General features: G+C 39.5%; 1 protein-coding gene across 1 annotated transcript in view; it reads right to left on the bottom strand.

Moving 5' to 3' along the window:
* Positions 1 to 22,428, bottom strand: part of LOC149262219 (putative small nuclear ribonucleoprotein G) — a 49,356-nt gene that overhangs the window by 18,507 nt on the left and 8,421 nt on the right. The window lies entirely within an intron of this gene.

A 22,428-nucleotide genomic window follows, 5' to 3' on the forward strand; every position in this document is an offset into this window, starting at 1 on the left:
GTGACTATGTTGATTGACAGGGTTTCAGTGTTTCAGTGATTCAGAGATTGATGATGCTAGTAGTGATTGTTTTGAGCTTCAATGATAGTTATGGGTCCAGTATGAAAATTTGATGAAACGTGGCCTTCAGATTATAGTGTTGTGCTTTAGGAGTATCCAGTATGAAAATGTATGAAACGTGGTACCCAAAGGAGAGAAGATTGTAGGCCAGCGCCTACGTACTAGTATCTTAGCTAGTACAAGAGCAAAGGGGGTTGGAGCTCCCTTCCAGGAGAGTCTGGAGAATGAGAGAAGGTTGTAGCCTTCTGCAGGTTGTAGCCTGCGTGTTGGTAAAGGACTGCACCAGTACATTGTAAAAGAAGTTTCTTAATAAAGGAAGATAGAAACGAATTGCAGTAGGTGGTTTTCACCCACATTGGGTTTCCACCTTATATCATGGTGTTCATGTGTGTTGCTTATGTGTGTTGATCTATCTGTTTTACTGCTACTGTTGACTGTTAATATGGCTAATAATGTTCTGATGCATCCATTGAAGATCACATAATTGAATCATGAGTTTAATGGTTATACGCTAGTTGCAATAGACACAGTCGCGTATATATGCGGGTATACTTAACTGAAGTAGCGTATATGAATCTGAGTATGAAATTGAAAAAGTTCAATTGATTAGATAATACTGATTCAACCCCCCCCTTAGTATTATTTCCAAAAATCTCTTTATGCAATTAGATTGTAACTCGTCCCTCTGTCACAATACCCAATGCATGTTGAAAAACACATGTTTATGTAATTGAAAACATCTTGTTTTAAGCTCGTTGAACCATGTGTTTTCAAAACGACACTTAAACTTCTTGTTTCATCAGTCAATCTGAATGAAAACATGCAATCAAAACTCGAATAAAACACTCTGTTTCAAGATTTCGCGAAGAATCTGAATTAAATTACCTATCAAAAGATATTTTTCTTCATTTCCTCTTCATAATGACTCAGTTATCCTGGATTCCATTATGATTACCACTTGTTAAGCTTCATTTTAGAAAACCTTTATTTGTTGACTGGTGGCACAAACAGATTCCTAATAAATGACAAACAGAAGTTGTGTGCTTCCATATCCCGGCGATATTTTAGAAAAATCCCGAGATTTCCTCATGAACCTCTGTTGCATTTATTAAAGAGAATCAAGCGTTTGATCTTACCTTTGCTCCTAAAGGATTTTTTTAACTAACTCCGCCTCCTCCGTCAGTCTTCTCAGCTTATCTCTTAATCTTTGCCTTTCGTATCACTTTGATTTGCAATGCTATATCTCTTGTTGTCTTCTTCTTGGTTTGCTTTTCTATAACTCTGTGTTTCTTTCCTCTTTTCACTCAAGCTCAAAGCTTATACACTAATGTATTTTTCAACGCTTCATTGTTCTCCTTAAGCCTTCAAAATGGCTATGATGGTGTAGTGAGAGCGTTTTTTACTAAGCTTTGTGTATAACAATGGTGGAGTATGTATGAAGTTCTGCAAACTCTCGGCATTATATCGAAATATTTATTGTTGTAGTTTAAATTCTCATTTGATCGTTTCTATGTTGTTTGATTGCTTCCATCATGGTTGTCCTTCATTCCATCATGGGTGTCCTGCATACCAACCCACAGTACTATCGTGGCTTGACCTTGACTGACATATATACCATCGTATTTCTTTTTGAGTACTGCTTTATATTTTTTATGCATTATTTTGATTGCCACGTTAATTTCATGAGTCATGGTCTTGTCACATTTCACCTTCCACCTTCGCCATTTCCTATGGTTGTCCCTTCAAACATTCATCACTTGAGTTTGCATTGTATTGCCATCATATGAGGATTATGATAACCTTTACACCCCAATAGTATTGCTCTTATGCGCTATTATAAGTTTGTCAAAATAAATCATTTCAGTTTCATTTATTTGATTTCTTTTTATAATGTGCATGTTCCATATGTATTCATTGCAATATATATCTCTTAATTTTAAAATGACCATCTTTAGGTCATGTTTAAAATTAATTCCATAATACTAATGTTTTATATGGTTGTGCAGGTTTTGACTTATTAAATCCTCATTTTGATCCCTTTTGCTTTAAGGAAAAATACTTAGGGTTATGGAATATTTTAAAGTTATGAAGTGAATATGAAATATATGAATGGAATGTATAAATGTAGGATGTACATAGGATTAAGTATAGTATAATGGGTATAGGATGAAGATAATATAGTGAATATAAAATATGCATTCAGGTACTAACTTAATTTTAACAAGCTCTAAAAATTTCTAAAAATTTCGAATTTGCAAGAGAAAAATTTTGTACTCACAATACTTTTACTCCCTGACAATATTGGATGATGTCCTCTGATCAAATGTCTTAGATAGATTGAAATATAGACTTTATTTTTGCCTTCTGTTCTAGCATCCTTCATTGATTTTGGTCCATTGATTGTCGATGTCGTTTAGGTCCCTCTGCAATTGGTTCATAATAACTCAGGTACCTTCTGTCATGTACATTTTTATGCAATATATACATGTTTTTTTCTAACATTTCAGGTCCCTTCTACCATTGATTTCAAAAATATTTCAGGTCCCAACTGCCAAAAATACAAGTTTCCTCGTCAATTCAATTGCACAATTAAGTTTCTTTTGAGACCTTCCCCCTTGCTGATGTGAAGACTTGTCCTCAATTAATGTTTCTTTGGACATTTTTTTGCAAAACAAAGCTGTTGTAAGAGTAGAACAAGAATTTGTGAATTCATACAGGCCAAAACGAGTTGGTTTTGCTCTATGAATTATTGTTTTCTTGGTGTCAGTCGCCTGGTTTTCACTAGAAAACTTTTTATTTATGTTTTCTTATTTTTTCCTCTTTTTTTTTTCTTTTTTTTGTTTTTTTTTTATTCTTCTGGGGTACTAGAAGGTACATGGCTATGTCGTTCCATTACTTCTAGATCTGTCTCTTGTGTCAGTTGTTTCATAAATTCTTCTTTATTGATAGTCTTATTGTAAACTTTAAGCCTATGTCCATTTACTAAAAATGATGTAGAATCTTGATCAATTGTTTTGATTTGAACAACTCCATTGTCAAAGATTTCTTCTATCTCATATGGCCCTAACTAATGTGTTGTGAACTTGGCCTTGAATTATTTGAATTTGGAGTCAAATAGTAATACCTAATCTCCTTTTTTGAATGCTTTGTCCTTGATGAATCTGTCGTGCCATTTCATTCTTTGTTGTTGCACTAATGTTGTGTGTTCTATTGCTTGTTGTCTTTGTTCATCCAATTGGTTTAATTCCATTATACGATGTTGTTGTGCTTCAGACAGTTCTAGTCCTAATTCTGCTGCCAACTTAAATGCGTGTATTTGAAATTCTATGGGTAGTAAGACTTCTTTTCCATACAATAACTGGTATGGACTAAACCCAGTTGTGTTTTTCCATGTTATTCTGTATGCCCATAGTGCATCTCTTAACTTTTTTGATCAGTCCTTTCTATTCAACTGTACTGTTTTTGTCATTATGCTTTCTAGGACTTTATTTGTTTCTTCCACTTGTCTGTTTGCCTGAGGATGATAAAGTGTTGATTTCCAGTGCTTTATTTTATACTTTTCTGTAAGATCCCTAACAAGTTTTGAAGTAAATTGTGTTCCCTGATCAGTTACAATCTGTCTGGGCATGCCAAATATAACAAAAGGAAGGTAACCATTGTAGCATTTGTGATTGCTTTTGCTTCCACCCATTTAGTTACATAATCTTTACATACCAAGATGTACTTTCCATTTGATGGTGGATTTATTTGTCCCACAAAATCTAGATCCCAGTGCTCGAATGGTTCTATGAGCGCTTGTGGTTTAAGTGGCATCTCATCTGATACTATTGGTCTCCCTATTCTTTGGCAACTATTACATCTCTTGACGTAGGCTTTAGAGTCTTTGAAGATTGCTAGCCAGTAGTAGCCCAATTGCAGCACCTTATAGGTTGTTCGCTTGTCTGCAAAATGACCACCACATGGTTCATCATGACATGCTTTCAAGATTTCTAGTATTTCATCTTCTCTAACACATTTTCTTATTATTAAATCAGAACTAGTATAAAACAGATCACCATTTACCCAACTATATCTTGAGCTTTCTCTAATGATATTTCGTTTTTGTTTCTTTGTAAACTGAGTTGGTAATTTCCCAGAGGATAGATAGTTTGCTATGTCTACAAACCATGGTGTTTTTACAATTATTGCAAACAAATGCTCATCTAGAAAGTTATCCACAACAGGATTTGGATCGCTGGGTGTATGTAATCTTGAAAGAAAATCGGCCACTTGATTGTCTTTCCTTAGTCAATCTTGAATTGTAATGTTAAATTATTGCATTAATAGCAACCATCTTGTTATTCTTCCGTTTTTGATTGATTTGTTCATTAAGTATTTGATTGTTGAATGGTCTGTATGAATAAATACTTGGTATCCTGTTATATAATGCCTGAATTTGTTGACTACATATACTACAGCTAACTTTCTTTTCTGTGACTGTGTAGTTCAATTTTGTTGGTGTTAAGTCTCTGCCTATAAAGTATATAGCATAATTGAACATGTTTTCCTTCTGTCCAAGCGATGCACCTATAGCAGTATCAGATGTATCAGTTGAAATATGAAATGGAAAATACCAATTTGGTCCTAAAAGAATGGGTGCAATGATAGTTTTTCCTTCAATATCTGAAATGCATTTTGACAATGATTTGTCCATTGGAATTCAACATCCTTTTCTAGTAACTTGAATAGAGGTTGTGCTATTTTACTAAAGTTTTCTATAAATTGCCTATAGTAGCCTGCATAACCCAAGAAACTTCTTACCTCCTTTTGAGTTGGAGGTGGCATTAAATTCACAATGACTTGTATTTTAGCTGGATCCACCTTAATTCCTGATGAGGAAATATGGTGTCCCAAAACTATTCCTTCTGTTAACATCATGTAGAATTTTTCATTACTCAGGGACAAATTTGTCTCTATGCATTGTTTTAAAACTTTCTCAATATTTTTTAAGCAATCGTCGTATGTGTTTCCATATACTGTGAAATCATCCATATAGACTTCTACACATTCATGGATTAGATCTACAAATATTGCAATTACTGCTCTTTGGAAAGTGGCAGGTGCATTACATAATCCAAATGGAAAAACATTATATGCGTAGATTCCCCATGGACAGGTAAATTTTTTTTTGTCCTGGTCTTCTATTGCTATTCTAATCTGACTATACCCACTAAACCCATCTAGGAAGGAGAAGAATTTCTTCCCAACTAATGAGTCTAGAACCTAGTCAATGAATGGTAGCAGAAAATGATCTTTTAATGTTGCCTTGTTTAATTCTTGGTAGTCCACACATATTCTCCACTTCCCATTTTTCTTTGGTACAATCTCTAATGGAGAGACCCATTGACTATCTGAAATAGGATAGATGAACCCAACCTTAAGTAGTTTTTGTAGTTCTTCCTTCACTATTTCTTTCATCATGGGATTCATTCACCTTTGAGGTTGTCTTACTGGTTTAATCTGTTCATCCTTATAGATGTGGTGAATGCATGTGTTAGGATGAATTCCTTGCATATCTGTATAATCCCGGGAAAAAGTTTTTGAATATTTTGTAGTAATGCTATTACCTCTTGTTCTTGTGACGCTTGTAAATGGTTACCAATGTTCAAATGTTTTCTGGGATATATCTCAATTGTTTTTGTTGTTGAATTGGTAATTGTGTTTACAAGAAAAATATTTGTAAAGGATTCTTGCAAGGATTGAATTGTACAAGTTTCCTGTAAACACTGATTCAAAAGATTACTTGCAGCTTCATATTGAGTCACTCTAAGCTGCTCTGAAATACTTGGTTTTGAGATGAAAAGATCCATTAGATCTTCGTTCTCTTCTTCTTCTCTAAGATCAAAGACGTGGTTGATACTTAGAACTGATTTAGTTTGTTGTTGTTCTTGTTCTTCAAGCATTGATACTAAAGAAGGTGATTGTGCAGGAGAATAAAGTGTAATGTGTTTCTTCTTATCTCCATCTGCAACAATCATACTTCCAGATATGCATCCTATAAAGGCATCAACAGTGGCTAACCATGGTCTGCCTAAGATTAGAGGATGTCCTCCCAAGTAAATGAGGAAGTCGACAGGATACTCCCATGAATCCAAAGACACCATAATATCTTCTATTATTCCTTCTGGCGCAACTTTAGATCTATCTTCTAACTCTAAGATTGTAGAAGTAGATCTAATGTTGTTTGAATGCAGATACTTCATTGTCTCCATAGTAATTACATTAATAGCAGCTCCCAAATCTATCAATGTGTTTGGAACTGAGAAATTGTTTATTGAAATAGTAACCATAAGGATACCAGGATCAATATATTTTTCTACTAATGTTTTTGTAGACATGAGGCTTGTTAATTTTCCAATGACTTGGATTGTAACAGGATCCTTCTTATTTTTACTAGTTTTCTTGATGCATAATTCCTTTATTGTTTTAGCATATATTGGTATTTCTTTGATTGCTTGCAATAAGGGAATTTTTACATAAGCATTTTTTAGTTCATCCAAAATGTCAAATTCAAGAAGGATCATTTGAATATTCTACTCTACTAACCTCTCTGGATAGGGTGGTGTTTGAGTTATAATAGTTTTTCCTTTCTGAGTTTGTCTTTCTGAATGTGATGTTTCAGGTTGTTCTCCTTGCTCATTTGGTTCTTCTATGATCAGAGAAGAATCTTTTTGAAGCACCTTCCCAGACCTTAAATGGACATCATTTATGGGAAGAATGGAGTATGTTGGAAAATATGTTGCTTCTTCAATAGTGTATGCAAGTTTATCCATTTTATTGCTTGGATTTGCCACTGGCTGGGCTAGTAATTGAGTTGGTCTGGGCCGGTTTGAAGGTAGTTGTAACTGTTGTGGTTGTGTTAGTAGTGGTGGAGAATTATGTTGTGGAAATGGCATGGACAATGATATGCAGAATTCTATTGTGGAAATGGCATGGATTGTGGATATTGTTGGTATTGTTGGTGTGGAAATGGTTGTTGATATTGTTGTTGGTATTGTTGTTGGTATTGTTGTTGGTATCGTTGAGGGTAGATTTGTTGAGATGGATGATTTCCATAACCATAATCTCTCCAACCTTGTGCAGGTTGGTTTTGATATTGTCGTGGAGGCCAAGCTTGCCATGGAATTGGAGTATTCCAAGAATTTTGAGGTGGATATTGATAGTTTTGTTGAGGGAATTGTTGTAGATTTTATTGAGGAATCCTTGGCTGCCAAGGTCTTCTCGGTGCCACATAATAGAAACCTTATATTCCTTACACTTCTTCCAATGGATTCATTTGAAATTCTTTCAACTTTAGACAGTTGCATGTGGAATGATTTTCTGTGTAAAGACCACACACCTGAACACTATCCAAAGGACATTCTCTTAATGCATGTTTCTTTCTACATTTGGGACAAAAGATTGCTAAAAAAATTTCTTGTTCTTCTTTATTTTTGTTTGCTTTTAGAACATCTACTTGTGTCCCTAATGTACTTAGGAGATCAATTTTGAAGTTTTCTAGCAAGCTTCCTATCTTTGCTCTTGTTACTCCTCCTGTTGTTGATTTTGCTGCTTTTGAACTAACATCTCTCCTTCCAGTTTTTGATCTTCCTCTAGAATATTTTTGACATAATTTTGCAATTTCGTTAAATGGAAAGTTTGAAATGTCACCTTTGCCCATTACATTCAGAATGTCAAGATATTCATCTCTTATACCTTTGAGAAAGATTGTTCGAATGGTTTCTTGGTTTAGAGAGTGTTGTTTAGATTTTTGTAGATTATATGCAAATCTTTCTAAGCATTCTTCTAGACTCTCATCTTCTTGTTGTGTCATTCTGAAAACATCCTCTTTCGAGTCCCTAGTGTTATAGACATTTTTGTGCCTTACAGCTCTAAGCATGAAATGTCCATAAACGAAGGGATCCTAAGTCCCTAAAAGTGTTGTTCCTACCCCTAGAGGAACAAGGTCAACCGATTACAGCTTCTCCCAGAATTTCTCCACCAGAAACTGCTCAAAATTAGTCAAATCAAGATCATTTCAGTTGCTCCACTAGCTAGTTGCGTTGCATAGCACCCCAGTACACTAGCTAGGTGCATTGCAACGCACCTAAATGCACTACCAGGGTGCGCTGAGCGAGAAATGACAAATGGCAGTGTCATTCCGCGAGGTGGACAGACAATGGAAGCTTCTAGAATCTTCCCCAATGACACTTGCCTCACTGAGTTCGACCAAGGATGAGTAAGAGGCTCTCAGTCTCCAAGTGGAAGCAAGAACTAACAGAGAGAGGCCACTAGTCAAATCATAAGCTGACTCATCCTCTTTGCATACATCTATATATGGATCCCTCATCCCAGAGATCCAAGGGCTGGAATTTTGTACATTGCAGAGAATTGTTGTTGGTTTTGAGATAGAGATTAGTGTATTGGGTGATTTATGCTTTGTTGGAGGTGAAGAGGGGATTCCTTTTCTGGGGGGTTGATGCTGGATCAGGAATCATCGGTTGTAACTCCTCCTGGACCTTCTTGTTATATCAATAAAACTATTTGATTTTCTCCTACATGCTTGTGTATCAGTGATGTTTTGTTATATTTGCATGTTTAGCTTAAATCTGATCCTAAGCTATTTATGAATATAAATCCATGTCTTTGTGTAGTTTTCCTCTTCTGTGAACTTGCAGGAACTTGGTGAAGCTGGGCAAGTAAGGGAGCAGGTAGCTGGAAGCTGCCAAAGAGGAGAGAGATTGGATCAAAGGACTAGCGCAAGACACAGGTTGGTTCATCCTATTCCTCTTCGTTTATAGTTCATAAAGAAGAATACGAAAGTAGTTTTCCTTGTTTGTTTCTAAGGTACTGTCACACCTTAGTGGGATAGGGGCGTTCTGAGTAGACACTTTTCTCGTCAACAAAATGGCAACTCCGTTGGGGATCGTGTCTAGTTAGTTTGTTTGTGTTTCTCTTGTTGTTTGTTTCATAAACACAAAAGTAGCAATCGAACTGCATTTTCCATTATCAAATGCAAAGTAGACACCTGCTACTTCAATCCATTCACTGGATTTGTTTATGATTTGAACAGCTGATTCACAAATGATCTGATTACCCTTTGTGATAGCTCTTAGACCTCCTTTAAATCCACCCTCTGACTGTGCATTACTGATTGCTTTTACTCGGCCAAAATCCATAGATTAAACTGCAAACCGTGACCCAGAACCCGGAAGGAATTCTCGTTTCTTCCCCAGCGCAGGCTCTGTGAAGAGATTCTGCATTTCAACACAGTTCTCGAGAGGGCTACCTACGTTGCAATTCAGTTTCTCTGTGTAACAGGTGCGCTGATCAGCCTAGCTCTGTGCAGCTGAGGTTCTTTGCTTCATTTTTCAGTTTTGTCTCTGTTTTTTGCAGCCTGTAATCAGTGTGTGTCTGTTTAAAAACCCCCTTTTCTTTGCCTTAATTCTGCCTCCTTTGTACAAAAAGATTGTAGATGTTATTTGTGTGTTTGTTACATCATTTACAGTTTTCCATTGAAAAAGTAGAATAGTCATACTGTCGTCCTTGGATTTAGATCTGTCGTAAGTGTTGATTTTGATCTTAGGAGAAAGTTTATTTGCTGTTGACAGTCGATTATGCTTTTACTTTTGTCTTTGGTTTGAATTTGTCACTTTCTAGTGTCGAAACGAGTGTTTATTTCAAAATCATAAAGTGTCGTAATCTTCTCTACCTTTTGATTTTGGAAAGAAGCTTGTTTGTGTTTTTCACTTGAAAGCAAATTCAGATTTGTACATCAACTTTCTTTTTAGGCATCAATATTAAGAAAGTGAAAACAAATACATGCATATGTGCATTTGCATATTGATAGTCAGTTTGGCTTGATTCAGGAAAAGTGCATTTACAGTGTGCTCTTTTCTCTTTGAGAAAAGATTGTGTCTTTCTTTTCCCCTTGTAGCTAGGATTTTCATTGCTGAAAAGAGATAAAAGCTTGCTTATCATCTTTAGGTTGCATTTTAGGAATTTCATCTACATCTCGTGGTGATCCCAAAAGGCAAACTTCTAAGAAAGATCAACTTAAAATAAACTAAATGAATCTAACAATGCTTTGGAACTTAACGCACAACATTTAGAGGTCTAGGCTAGAGACGTATTCCGACGTCGTAAAGCCTGGTAACTGTTGTCGTCACTGATGGTTGGGTGATTCCTCCACTTTGAGAAGATAAGTGTCAGTACGGACTTGTGCTCCCACGTACTGTCGAGTATATATTGGGAGACCCCTATAGGCTTAAAACCTTTTATCCATAGGAAGCCGTGTCGGCCGCCCTACTGATCGCAATGCACCGAACACAGCATTCGGGAAGATTGACTGTCGTACCGTAAAAAGTATTCTGCAGTTTTGTGATTGGTTTGGTACTCCCTCTACCTAGATCTCCAGAGCAGTCCCTTTCGTTCCTTTTCAGACTCCTTAACGGAAAAGGTCCATCTGAGCACTTGTCACTTCAGGCTCATTAAAAATCGAAGGAGACTAGAGTCATCTTTTGTTTTTTCTCGACTCTTTAAAACTGAAAAAACAAGTTGTGTCAAAAGCGTCTAAAATTCATTTAATTCGGAAACATAATTCCCCTTTTTATTTTAGTTGATCGAGTAATCCGCAATCGTGGAAGAAAGTCAATTGAAACCCCATCGTTCGCGGAGGCTTACGAGTCAACCGTCTTTGTCTCTGGAATCGAAACCAGTACAGACAAAACGAACTCATTTAACCGGTTCGAAATCTCCTATTAAAGTTAGAACAAGTGTTCCAACAAACGAGATTCCGGTTACTCCAAACATTTCTGGAAACCCTGCCTCTACAGAAGAAGTTCAACAGCCACAGAAGGATAGTGATATTGATCCTAGTCTGAGAGTAAACACTTGTGTTACCGAACCAGTTCCATCTACAACCGGTTCGGAGAGTCTTACTCTTCAAACATCTATCGCTGTTGATTCCACCCCTTCTTCGGCACCAGAAATATTTTACGGACCTGATGGTCTTCCCCTTCCACCTGGTTTGATTGCGATTGAAGAAATTGTAGAAGATCCTCAAACAAGTACTCCAACGCACTTTGGAGTCAGGGTCACTCTATTTCCTTCTTCATCATAAGTTGGTCTACCACCAGTAGAAGTTCCCGTAGAATCGCTAGGTAATCTTTTGGATAGACTCCAAATGTCTGAAAAACCGTCAACATCTAGGACTGTGTCGTCTGACACAGCGACAACAGAACTCCCTGTCGTCACTCCGACAATGTTCGCCGGCATACCATCTATCCCAACTAGCTCTCAACCGCTAGAAGGAGCCCAATCAGGGGCTATTTCGACAGTCTGGTCCGTTCCTGTTTGTTCATCCGGAATAATATCCGGAAACTCTTGTGTTGAGTCTCAACAAATTGATCCATTTGGAGGTCAATTTGGGCAGTCTGGTCCCCAAGGGAAAACAATCCCCTTGAGTTCTAGATTACCACCGTATGGGGGGAAGTATGCCCTATCATTATCCCCTCTGGGAGGATATCCATATGGGAGTTCACAACAATATTCAGGTTATACTGGAATTACCTCAAGTGGTTGGGTACCTATACTACCTCAACAACCAAGGGTTGTGTATTCGATGCAACAATGTGTACCTATGTCGAATATCCCGACTACACCAGCTATTGTGACGGTGTCACAAGTTCAAACGCTGCCTGTTGTATGTCAACCTCGGATTTCTCAGATTGTAATGCAACAGCCCCTTTACCCTGTGACTCAACCGCAATCACCAACTGGTGGGGCGACACAGGTCCAGACGGGTACAATTACCCCACACCTTGGTCCAACGGTTAGTATAGCGCAACAACACATGACCTCTCAACCATGGATGGTGCAATACCAACAACCACAATTCCAACAAGTATACCAAGGTTCTGAGCAGCAAATCTTTGTGAACAGTGGACAGCCGTACATTCAAAACGGTCAAAATCAACCATTTTACAATGGTCATGTCCACCAACCGTATCAGTCATACCAGCATCAAATGCATTATGCTGGCATGCAAAGACCAACTGCTCAGGCAATCCCATCTTACCCTGGGTATGCTTCACCTAATCTGAATCAACAGTTACCATTCGTGGCAACTTTAGAGTTACCTGATTTAAACCATTTAAAAAACGATCCAATTGCTTATGCCCCTTGGTGGCCAGCAATTCCGCATAAACTTCCATCAGATATTCCTAAATTTAATGGAAATCCGAGTGAAGACCCATCGAATCACGTGATGAAATTTCATCTATGGTGTTCATCAAACACCCTAAATGATGATTCGATAAGGCTTCGCCTCTTTCAGAGGACATTAACGGGTCCAGCGGCAAAATGGTATATTGAATTGCCTAGAGCTTCGTTCGACAACTTCAGTACCTTAGCCACAACCTTTTTAACCCATTTTCAATTACCGATAAGGTATGAAACGGGAACAGAACTCCTTACCAACTTCAAACAGACAACAGCCACTCACATATCTGATCATATACATGAGTGGCGACGTCGTCGTAGGATGGTAAAAACATACGTTCCCGATCAGCTCTTAGCTGAATGGTTTATCAAGTCATTACTACCTTCCATTACGGAAGATGTGGCAAAGGGGGGAGTCATAATGGAAGAGCAAGTTATCGCTCGTGCGCAATATCTGGACTTGATCTATACTCAGTCCGGCACGCTCTACGACAAAATATCTGACGTCCCTAGACCGGAATTCTCAATTCCTCCTCCTCCGAAATCGAACAATGACTCTCACGCCGGCGATGGCGTGATTGGCACAATAGACACGAAATCAACAAAGGCTACATCTAAGAAGGCCCGTAAGATTTCAGATCAAAATGCAAAAGACGAACTTCTTGCTTCGAAACTAAATGCCGTGTCGACGGATAAGGGCAAAGAAACCAAACAACCAGGAAGCAAGAAGAAAGGCAAAGGGAAGAAGAAGAAATAGGATGAATCATCACCTGAAAAATCTTCTTCAAACCCTCCTGGAAATAGCACAACCAGGAAGCAAGAAGAAAGGCAAAGGGAAGAAGAAGAAACAGGATGAATCATCACCTGAAAAATCTTCTTCAAACCCTCCTGGAAATAGGAAACCAAAAAATCCATGCTATATATGTGATGGGGATCATTGGACCGCAGATTGTCCACACAGAGCTGAGCTTAAGAAATTCTTTAAAAGTTCGAAAACCTCAGCTGTGTTAACTGATCCGTTCCCAAATCCAGGAGCAAATCTGGTTGAAAGTGGAAATGCTTCCCCGTCTCAAGTGCTAATGTTGTCGATTTCGAAATAGCAGAATGATGCTTTGATTTCGACAAGGAACAAAGATTACGGGAATCCGCAGCTGTCGAACGACAAGGATAAAGATCAACCAAGTAGTTCGACAACAACTTCGACAGAAGTTGTACCACCTATCATTCCTGAATTAACAATAAAACCGCCAAAGGGAGTAGTACACAAGTCGACATTTAATCCCCACGCTAGAGCGGCACAACATTATAACATAGTGGAAGATTTGGCCCAATCGCCATCCGCTATGTCGACTCTTGAAGTACTACAAAATTGCCCATCCCAAAGGCAGGCTTTGTTATCGGCGATTGGTGGGATTGACCCAAAGGATTCCAATCTTGTATCCTTCGACCACAAAGGATACGATCCTCAGTTACCGACTCAACTAGCTTTCCTTGTTCAAGTGAAAGCCCTCAACAAAACTGTTCATCGAACAATTATTGATGAGGGGGCATCTACATGCATTATGTCGATGAGTTGCTAGAAAACTTTAGGATCTCCAACCTTGTCGCGATCCTCGACGACATTAAAATCATTTGACGGAAGGACATATACCCCATATGGTATCCTAAATAACTTGAAAGTTGAACTAGGGGGAAAAATGGTAGAAATAGATGTTGAAGTCATCAATGGGAATCTTGATTACAACATCCTACTAGGAAGACCATGGATATATGCCATGGCAGCTGTTGTGTCGACCTATTTTAGAAAGATTGCATTTCCCTTTCAAGGATGGATTACAATCGTCGATCAACAAAACTTCCTCCCCAATGGTTCTCAAGTTACAGGAAGCATTCCCATGATCCATGGAAGCCCCCATTCACTTCAGAATATCGGAGTAGGCCTACTAAAAGATCCTATACTAATGGGAACTTTCGCTCTTCCACCTCCAATCAATCTGTCGGAAGTAGCGTCGATAGGAACCTGCAATATGATATCTTCCACAAAGATCTCAGAAAACGATATCAACATGGATCATGCAATGGTTTTGCCCCCAAGCCCAATAGAAATATTATAGCAATCAATGTTTCTAGCATGGGAGGCAAACCCAAATCAACGCTCATCAAGCGTTTTGATAGATAGGTCTAGAGAATATGGTACTCTTTCAGATCCTTGGTCGCAAGTGCATGTCACCGACGAAGGAATTCTCGAAGCTATGGTAGTTGAAGGAGAACCATGGAATGATTCCCACCATCGTTCCCTTCTTCAGGATTGTGAAGAAGAGACTCAACATGACCTTTATCATCCATCAGTATTTGATTTCCTTTCAAATACTGTAAATACGGTGGATTCCGAGCGAAACTTATCCAACATTGACGAGACTATAGCTATAAATATCTCGACTAAAACAGATGTTGTAAAGCATATTTATGTTGGCAAATGTTGTTCTCCTTCAGAACTGGAAATATATAATGCTCTTTTTCGTGAATTCAGAGATGTCTTTGCTTGGTCATACAGTGAAATGCCAGGCATCGACTCGAATATCGTTGAACACGAAATTAAGATGTATCTAGATGTTAAACCAGTATGACAACGGCTAAGGCAGGTGCACCCCAAGAAAGCCGCTGCCATTAAGGCAGAAGTTGAAAAACTTCTCCATGCTGGTTTCATCTACCCGGTTCCTCTAACCGATTGGGTATCGAATATTGTCCCTGTTATGAAGAAACAAGGGACAATTAGAGTGTGTGTCGATTACAGGGATGTAAATCAATCTTGTCCAAAAGACAACTACCCTACACCCTTCATCGACCAGATAATTGATGAATGCGCCAGATGCGAAATATTTTCATTCATGGATGGATTTTCCTGGTATAATCAAATAAATATCCGCCCGCAGGACCAGTCAAAGACTGCATTCATTTGTCCGTGGGGCACATTCGCATATCGAAAATTACCCTTTGGTTTAAAGAACGCAGGGGCGACGTTTCAGAGGGCGATGAATTATGCCTTCCATGACATCAAAAACATCGTTCAACCATACCTCGATGACCTTCCGACTCATTCGCGAAAGCGGACTGATCATCCGCAGCATTTAAGAGCAATATTTCTACGTTGCCGACACTACAAGATACCACTCAATCCACACAAATGTGTATTTTGCGTCAGTTCTGGTCGTTTACTTGGCTTCGTAGTCTCCAAGGATGGGATTCGTCTCGACCCATGCAAGGTCCAGGAAATCATAAATTTGCCTCCACCTTCAAATTTGCTTCAGATTAAGAAACTCCAAGGGAAAGAAAACTTTCTGAGGAGGTTCATTCCAAATTACGCTGAACTTGCTAAAGGTTATACATGTCTTTTGAAAAAGGAGGTACCCTTTGTCTGGGATCAGGTTGCGCAAGCTTCCTTTGATGCTTTAAAAGATTCCCTAATGAAAGCATCATTAATGTACGCCCCCGATTATCAAAGAGATTTTAACCTGTATCTGGCTGCAGCAAATACGACCATCGCAATGGTTTTAGTTCAATAAGTCGATGGAATTGAAAATCCTATATATTATTTAAGTAAGAACTTAAATGATACAGAAAGCAAATATTCTTATCTTGAAAAACTAGCGCTTGCAGCTGTTCAAGCGATACAAAGATTTCGACACTATGTCCTCTTTCGGAAAACTACCATTCTGTCTGATTGCAACCCCATGACTTATATATTGTCGCGACAGTTGCTGGGGGGCAAATATTCAAAATGGATAGCGATCCTTCAAGAGTTTGATCTGGAATTCGTAAAATCCAAATCGAAGAAAGCTCTAGTTTTTGCGGAACTATTATGCGATCTCCCATCATCGTCCAACGATGAAACATCCGAAGAATCAATCGTGGATGAAATTTTTTTTCTGATATCTACAAGCAATGAGTGGTACGGAGATATAATAATTTATCTCCAAACCCAAAAGTTTAGGCCTAACACCTCACACTCTGAACAAAAACGTATTCGATACCAAGCAAAAGGCTACATGATCGTCGGTGATACACTTTACCGTCATGGTATCGATACAGTTCTGAGAAGGTGCCTCACCCATGAGGAGGCCGAAAAAGCCCTAAATGAGTGTCATTCAGGAGCCTGTGGGGGGCATCAATCTGGATATGCTACACCACAAAAAATCTTACGAGCAGGATACTTCTGGCCAACAATGTTCAAAGATTGCATAACCGCAGTCAGAAGTTGCCATCCTTGTCAAATTTTTGATAGCAAAACCAGAAGACCACCCGCACCTCTACAGCCAATAGTTGTTGTTGGGTCGTTCGCCAAATGGGGCATCGATTTCATGACATGTAACCCCACCTCGACCGGGGGGCATGGGTATATCATAGTCGCAGTTGACTATTTTACCAAATGGGCCGAGACTATGCCTACATTAGATAATACTGGTGAAACAGCTGCCCTTTTCTTTTTCAATCATGTAGTCGCCAGATTTGGCATACCACAGGCTATAGTCACAGATCATGGATCGCATTTTTGCAATCACATGATGCTCGAATTAGCTGCCAAACTAGGATTGTCTCACGACAGCTCTACTCCATATTATCTGCAAGCCAACGGACAAGTTGAAGCGATCAACAAGGTCCTGAAGCGCATGTTGCAAAGGATGATCGGAGTTCACAAAATAAGGTGGCACCTAATCCTGTACTCATCCTTGTGGGCTTACCGAACATCGGTAAGGAATGCAACCGGGTTCACACCCTTCCAACTGGTATATGGCCTGGAAGCAGTCTTACCAGTCCAGTGCGAAATCTCGTCTCTTAAACTCGCAATCGATCTCCTCCCCAGAACTTCAGAAGAAGAGGCTCGTTTCTTGGAATTAATCCAATTGGATGAAACCCGTCATGATGTCGCTTTGGCTAACGAAGCCCATAAGAAACGAGTCAAGGCGCAGTTCGACAAAAATGTCAAACCTCGTGTCTTCTCAGAAGGTGACTTGGTCTTGCTTTACGACCAAGAATACGATAAATTGGGAGCAGGTAAATTTAAGTCTTTATGGATGGGCCCCTATATTGTTAAATGAGTGTTGGCAAAAGGAGCCTATGAGTTAATGGATTATGACGGAGTTCCACTGGTGCAACCTCGTAATGGGTTGTACCTCAAGCGTTACTATGCTTAAATAGTAACCAATATGCTTTTGTTATATTTTGTTTTCACTAAAATGTTTGTTTTGGTCGAGTAATCCACCTTTTTACATTTATTGCAGATGTCAAACCTTTTGGAGACATGTGTTGGATATGCCGACCGGGCGAGTCGTAGTTCGCGGAACCTGTCCTCTGCAGCCTGGGCCACTTTTGATCCAAGCGGCGAGTTAGTAAGTTTTAGAGGTGTATGTATTGGTCAATCAACGAATAACATCGCTGAGTATAGCGCGTTGATAGAACTTCTCTCTGATGCCATCACCCATGGTATACGCCGACTAATTGTCAGGCTAGACTCACAACTCGTAATACTACAACTCAATGGTATATATTCTGTCCGAAACCCAGCTATTTATCGCATGTTCGTAAGGGTTAAGATTTTGGAAAGACAATTTGATCTTATTCAATACCAACATATTTCCAGAAACTTAAACACATTAACCGACTCATTAGCAAACTATGTGTTAGATAGACATTTGCAACATTTATAAAAAGAAACACATCATCAATGTTTTACATGTGGATCATATAGCTCAACCAAAATAAAAACCTGAAAATCAAAATATATATATAGCTGTTTATGGTTTACATATAATGTTCTGTAACCAAGACAAAATCGGTCACATGACCCAAAAACTCAAAATGCTAGGGGCACCCTAGTCTAATGATGCTCGTGATAGCAAGTCACAGCCTGTGCGATCATGCATAAGAGACAAGTCCATCGTATGGGCACACTAGTAGTATGCCGCTGTAACTGCAAAGGTAGCTCGTCGATCTTCACATCTGGAATACCAAGAGTAAGGCTCTCAACCTGCTCCTGCACAGCTGTGAGAATCTCAGCCACATCGAGGTCGCGAAGAATAACCCTCCCGGCGGCCTCTCCTGCTGGGGAAACGGCTGGCACTCTCAGGCGAACTACTGGACGAACAGGACCAACATATGCATGTACACATGAGTTTGATTAAAGTCTTGATAGAATAAAGCACAAGGACATTATAAATAAAAAACAGTAAACAATGATATGGTCAAAGATTTTACCAATAGCACCCCACTGCTCGCCATCCGGCAGTACTAAATCTGGATCACCCCGGAAGTCCATACCAGTATATGGATACTCGGCATAAACCATCTCCTGACGATCAAACCACCTAAAGAAGGTATCAAAAAACGAAATCTGAGACTGGCCAACATGCCTAGACATATGGTCAACCCATCTCTGCATATGTGGTTCAGTAGGAGAAGGTAAGTCGAGTGCAATGTACTGCGGCTGCATCAGTGGTATCTTCTCCAAGGCAAAGGTGGTCAAAATAGAACCGAACCCAAAGTTCTTCAACCTCCCGTCCTTTATCTTGGTCAACTGATCTTTCATCACAAGAAGTACTGCGTCGCACCAGTTGAATACTTTCGGTTGGAGACACTCCAAGGCATGCTGCATATAGGATCTGTTGGCTACATGAAGAGACGCACTTCCGGCCATCCTACCAAAAGTAAACAGGATAGACCTAAGGAACCTGTCAGTGACATCACGGATGATGATCTTGTCGTCTTTACTCGGCTGAGATCCTTCCCTGCAATACTGGCGGACATAATCTCTCACAGAGTCACCTCCTCGGGCCGAACCTGACAAAGAGATGGGGGCACCCCGCCTCGACAAGCCAGTCAAGAAGTAAATGTCTACTGCATTCAACGGGATAGATTTTCCCCTAATCTGGAAAACTTGATTGATAGGATCCCAAGCATCGAGCAAATACTGCAGTAGTTTGATCTGCTGTCTCATGCTAGAGATGCGGAAGAACTTCAGCAAGCCACAGTTCCGCAGCGCGTTCACTGTAACCGGATCATGTAGGGCAATCATGTCCTCTTCTTCATGTTCTCGTTCTCGCCATGTAAGGGTCATCTTGCTCCGAGATCTCTGAAAAACAAACAAGAGAGGAGTTAGATCCTGATTTTGATGAGAAGCAAGCAAAAATTTTCATCAAAAACTGTGCAACAAATTCCCCTTCTGCGCCCAACGCACCTGCAGCAGTGTTCCACCTGCGTTGAATGTCAAACTGCCTTCATACTGGCCAACATTCAGCGCAGGTTTCGATGTGCTCAGGGTGCGTTGATGGCAGAACGAACCCATCAAACCCTAGGGACTCAGAAAAGCAGGGAATGAAGCACAAAATGCAAAAAGGAAACCATGAAATGAAAGAGCTCGAGTTTAGCTCCTACTTGGTCCAGACGGCGCCGAGAATCGCCCACAGAATCTCCCGAAATCAGCTGATGAAAATCAAGGGGGAAAAGGCACCTCCAAAGCTCCAACAAACCAAGTTCAAATGAAATGGTAAAATGAGAGGTAAAAAACACTTTTTGATTGCTTTTACGTAGTTCAAAGTAAAATATTAGCGTTTTAATCTCATTTTCAAGCAAATATTGTTCATTTCTAACTAGTTTGATAAAGCAGTTGAAGATACAGTACTATCTTTGGAAAGACAAAGCTATTTATGGTAAAAATCGAAACAAGACCATCTAATCAAGCAGTTTTAGCACATAGTTCAAGATCGTTAAAAAATAAACATAAGACATGAGCAAGTGTTTCCACCCGCGTTTAAGCTCATTAAAAAATGAACTATTCCCTGGTAAATAACCACCGTGAATGAAGATTTTAGCCATTAAAGCCTTGGTCGTGTTTGCACCGTCACCTCCACTTTTCCATTGGCTGATCATTCACCTCCATTTGATTGTTTACCCATTTTGAGGAACAGTTGCGAAGAGTGATTTCACTAGCCATCCTTGTGACACTGCCGTGATTAGAAAATTCCAACCATTACCTGGAATCAACTGCTACCCATTTTATCACTCGTTCCTCAAAAGACGAGTCTTCTTTAAGCTCTTTTCAACTGACTCGTAAAATATGAAAAGATTGCCGAGTTTTGGCCTTCCAGCTCGTTAAAGCGACCGGAAGTGCTATCCCTCCTCTAGATTTTAATCTTTTTGGACCTGAGGGATTATTGCACAAAAAGATCAAGCGCTTGTTTTGTTCGGCTCGTTAAAACTATCGAAAATTCATCGCTTCTGTATTGTTTTATACTTTTTCAGACTTAAGGGATTAGATGACGAAAAATGAATTTCTGAGTTACCTTTACGTACCTTTTCAGACTCTCTAAAAATGAAAAGGACCGAGTTATCTTTGTCGTTAAACTCGTTAAAAATATTAATAGCGACAAACTTGTCTTTAGACGAGAACGAGTTTCACTATCGCTAGGCTCGTTAAAACATAGCGATGGGTTTGCCCGAAGGGCAAATTATAGAACAAGCATATGTTATCCTCCTTAAGCTTGACAAAAATAAAGAGGTACTGGTCAGCAATGACTGGGGAAAAATTGGGAAGAAACTCAAAGAATCTTTATTGGTAGCAAGTCGCTCTTGAACATGACACTTCCACTCCGTGCCTGAGTCGGGTTGGGTTGTTTCATTCGCCGGTCACATCACCATGGTCACACCATACCATCCACATTTGGGGTAAATGCTACCAATCCATCACATAAGTGTCACCGACATGTTCAAGAGAAGTCATCCAGAGAAGTCACCCGTGTCCCATCCACTACCATACATTATACTTCATTCCTTCATGACCGCCATCCTGAACCATATATCATCAGATCGTTTTCACCTCCATCAAAATCATTTGCTCCGTTCCGTGTCATTGATGTGGGATTCATCAAGGCCCTCCTTTGACGGATCGCTTCTTGTCGACATCAGCTCATTATCCAAGAAGTTGATTTAGGAACACCCCATTCAGTACTTTGAAGCTTGCATGCCTCAATGGCAAGTTTCTCACTTCCGGCGACAGGTATACATCAATGACCTTCGACCGAAAGATTTTACGTGGTGTTCGACACCAAGTCCTTTATTCACACCACGTGAATTGTACTGCAGTACCTTGAGGTAATCATCATTATCGGTGATTCCTCTCGCGCTTGTTAACAGTTTACATCATCGACTGGTAATCAAGCGATGTCTTTCCATGTTCGACTTCAAAACATTTCTCACATGGATCGACTTGTACTTCGAGTGAAGATCGGACGAGATTGAAGACCCCAGATCTAGTTTCATCCATCCGGGCTGCGATATATATTCAGGAAAAATAAAAACATTGACATGTACAACATTGCAGCACAGATAATCATCCTACCAAAAGGATGATGACTTCATCAGAATCATCAGTCTACCATTAGACAATTGTCTATCCTATGTACATAAAAATGAATTTATAAAGCTGAGCATGGGAATGCCCGCCTCAGCTAGATCATGAAAACAGTATGAAGATAACGTATTGTATTGTATCTTATTACAGGTCTCCTCCCAGCATTGAAAGAACTTCGGATCCTCCTAATAAAGCATTTCACCCGATAAACGGCCTCATACTTTAGGGGGCAACTATTATAGACATTTTTGTGCCTTACAGATCTAAGCATGAAATGTCCTTAAACCAAGGGATCCTAAGTCCCTAAAAGTGTTGTTCCTACCCCTAGAGGAACAAGGTCAATCGATTACAGCTTCTCCCAGAAGTTCTCCAGCAGAAACTGCTCAGAATCAGTCAAATCAGGATCATTTCAGCTGCTCCACTAGCTAGCTGCATTGCATAGCACCCCAGTACACTAGCTAGGTGCATTGCAACACACCTAAATGCACTACCAGGGTCCGCTGAGTGGGAAATGACACATGGCAGTGTCATTCCGCGAGGTGGACAGACAATGGAAGCTTCCAGAATCTTCCCCAAAGACACTTGCCTCACTGAGTTCTACCAAGGATGAGTAAGAGGCTCTCAGTCTCCAAGTGGAAGCAAGAACTGACAGAGAGAGGCCACTAGTCAAATCATAAGCTGACTCATCCTCTTTGCATACATCTATATATGGATCCCTCATCCCA

This window comes from Pinus tabuliformis, chromosome 6, assembly GCF_031772625.1.
Source record: "Pinus tabuliformis cultivar Carrire ecotype Pingquan chromosome 6, CPIR1, whole genome shotgun sequence".
NCBI lineage: Eukaryota > Viridiplantae > Streptophyta > Pinopsida > Pinales > Pinaceae > Pinus > Pinus tabuliformis.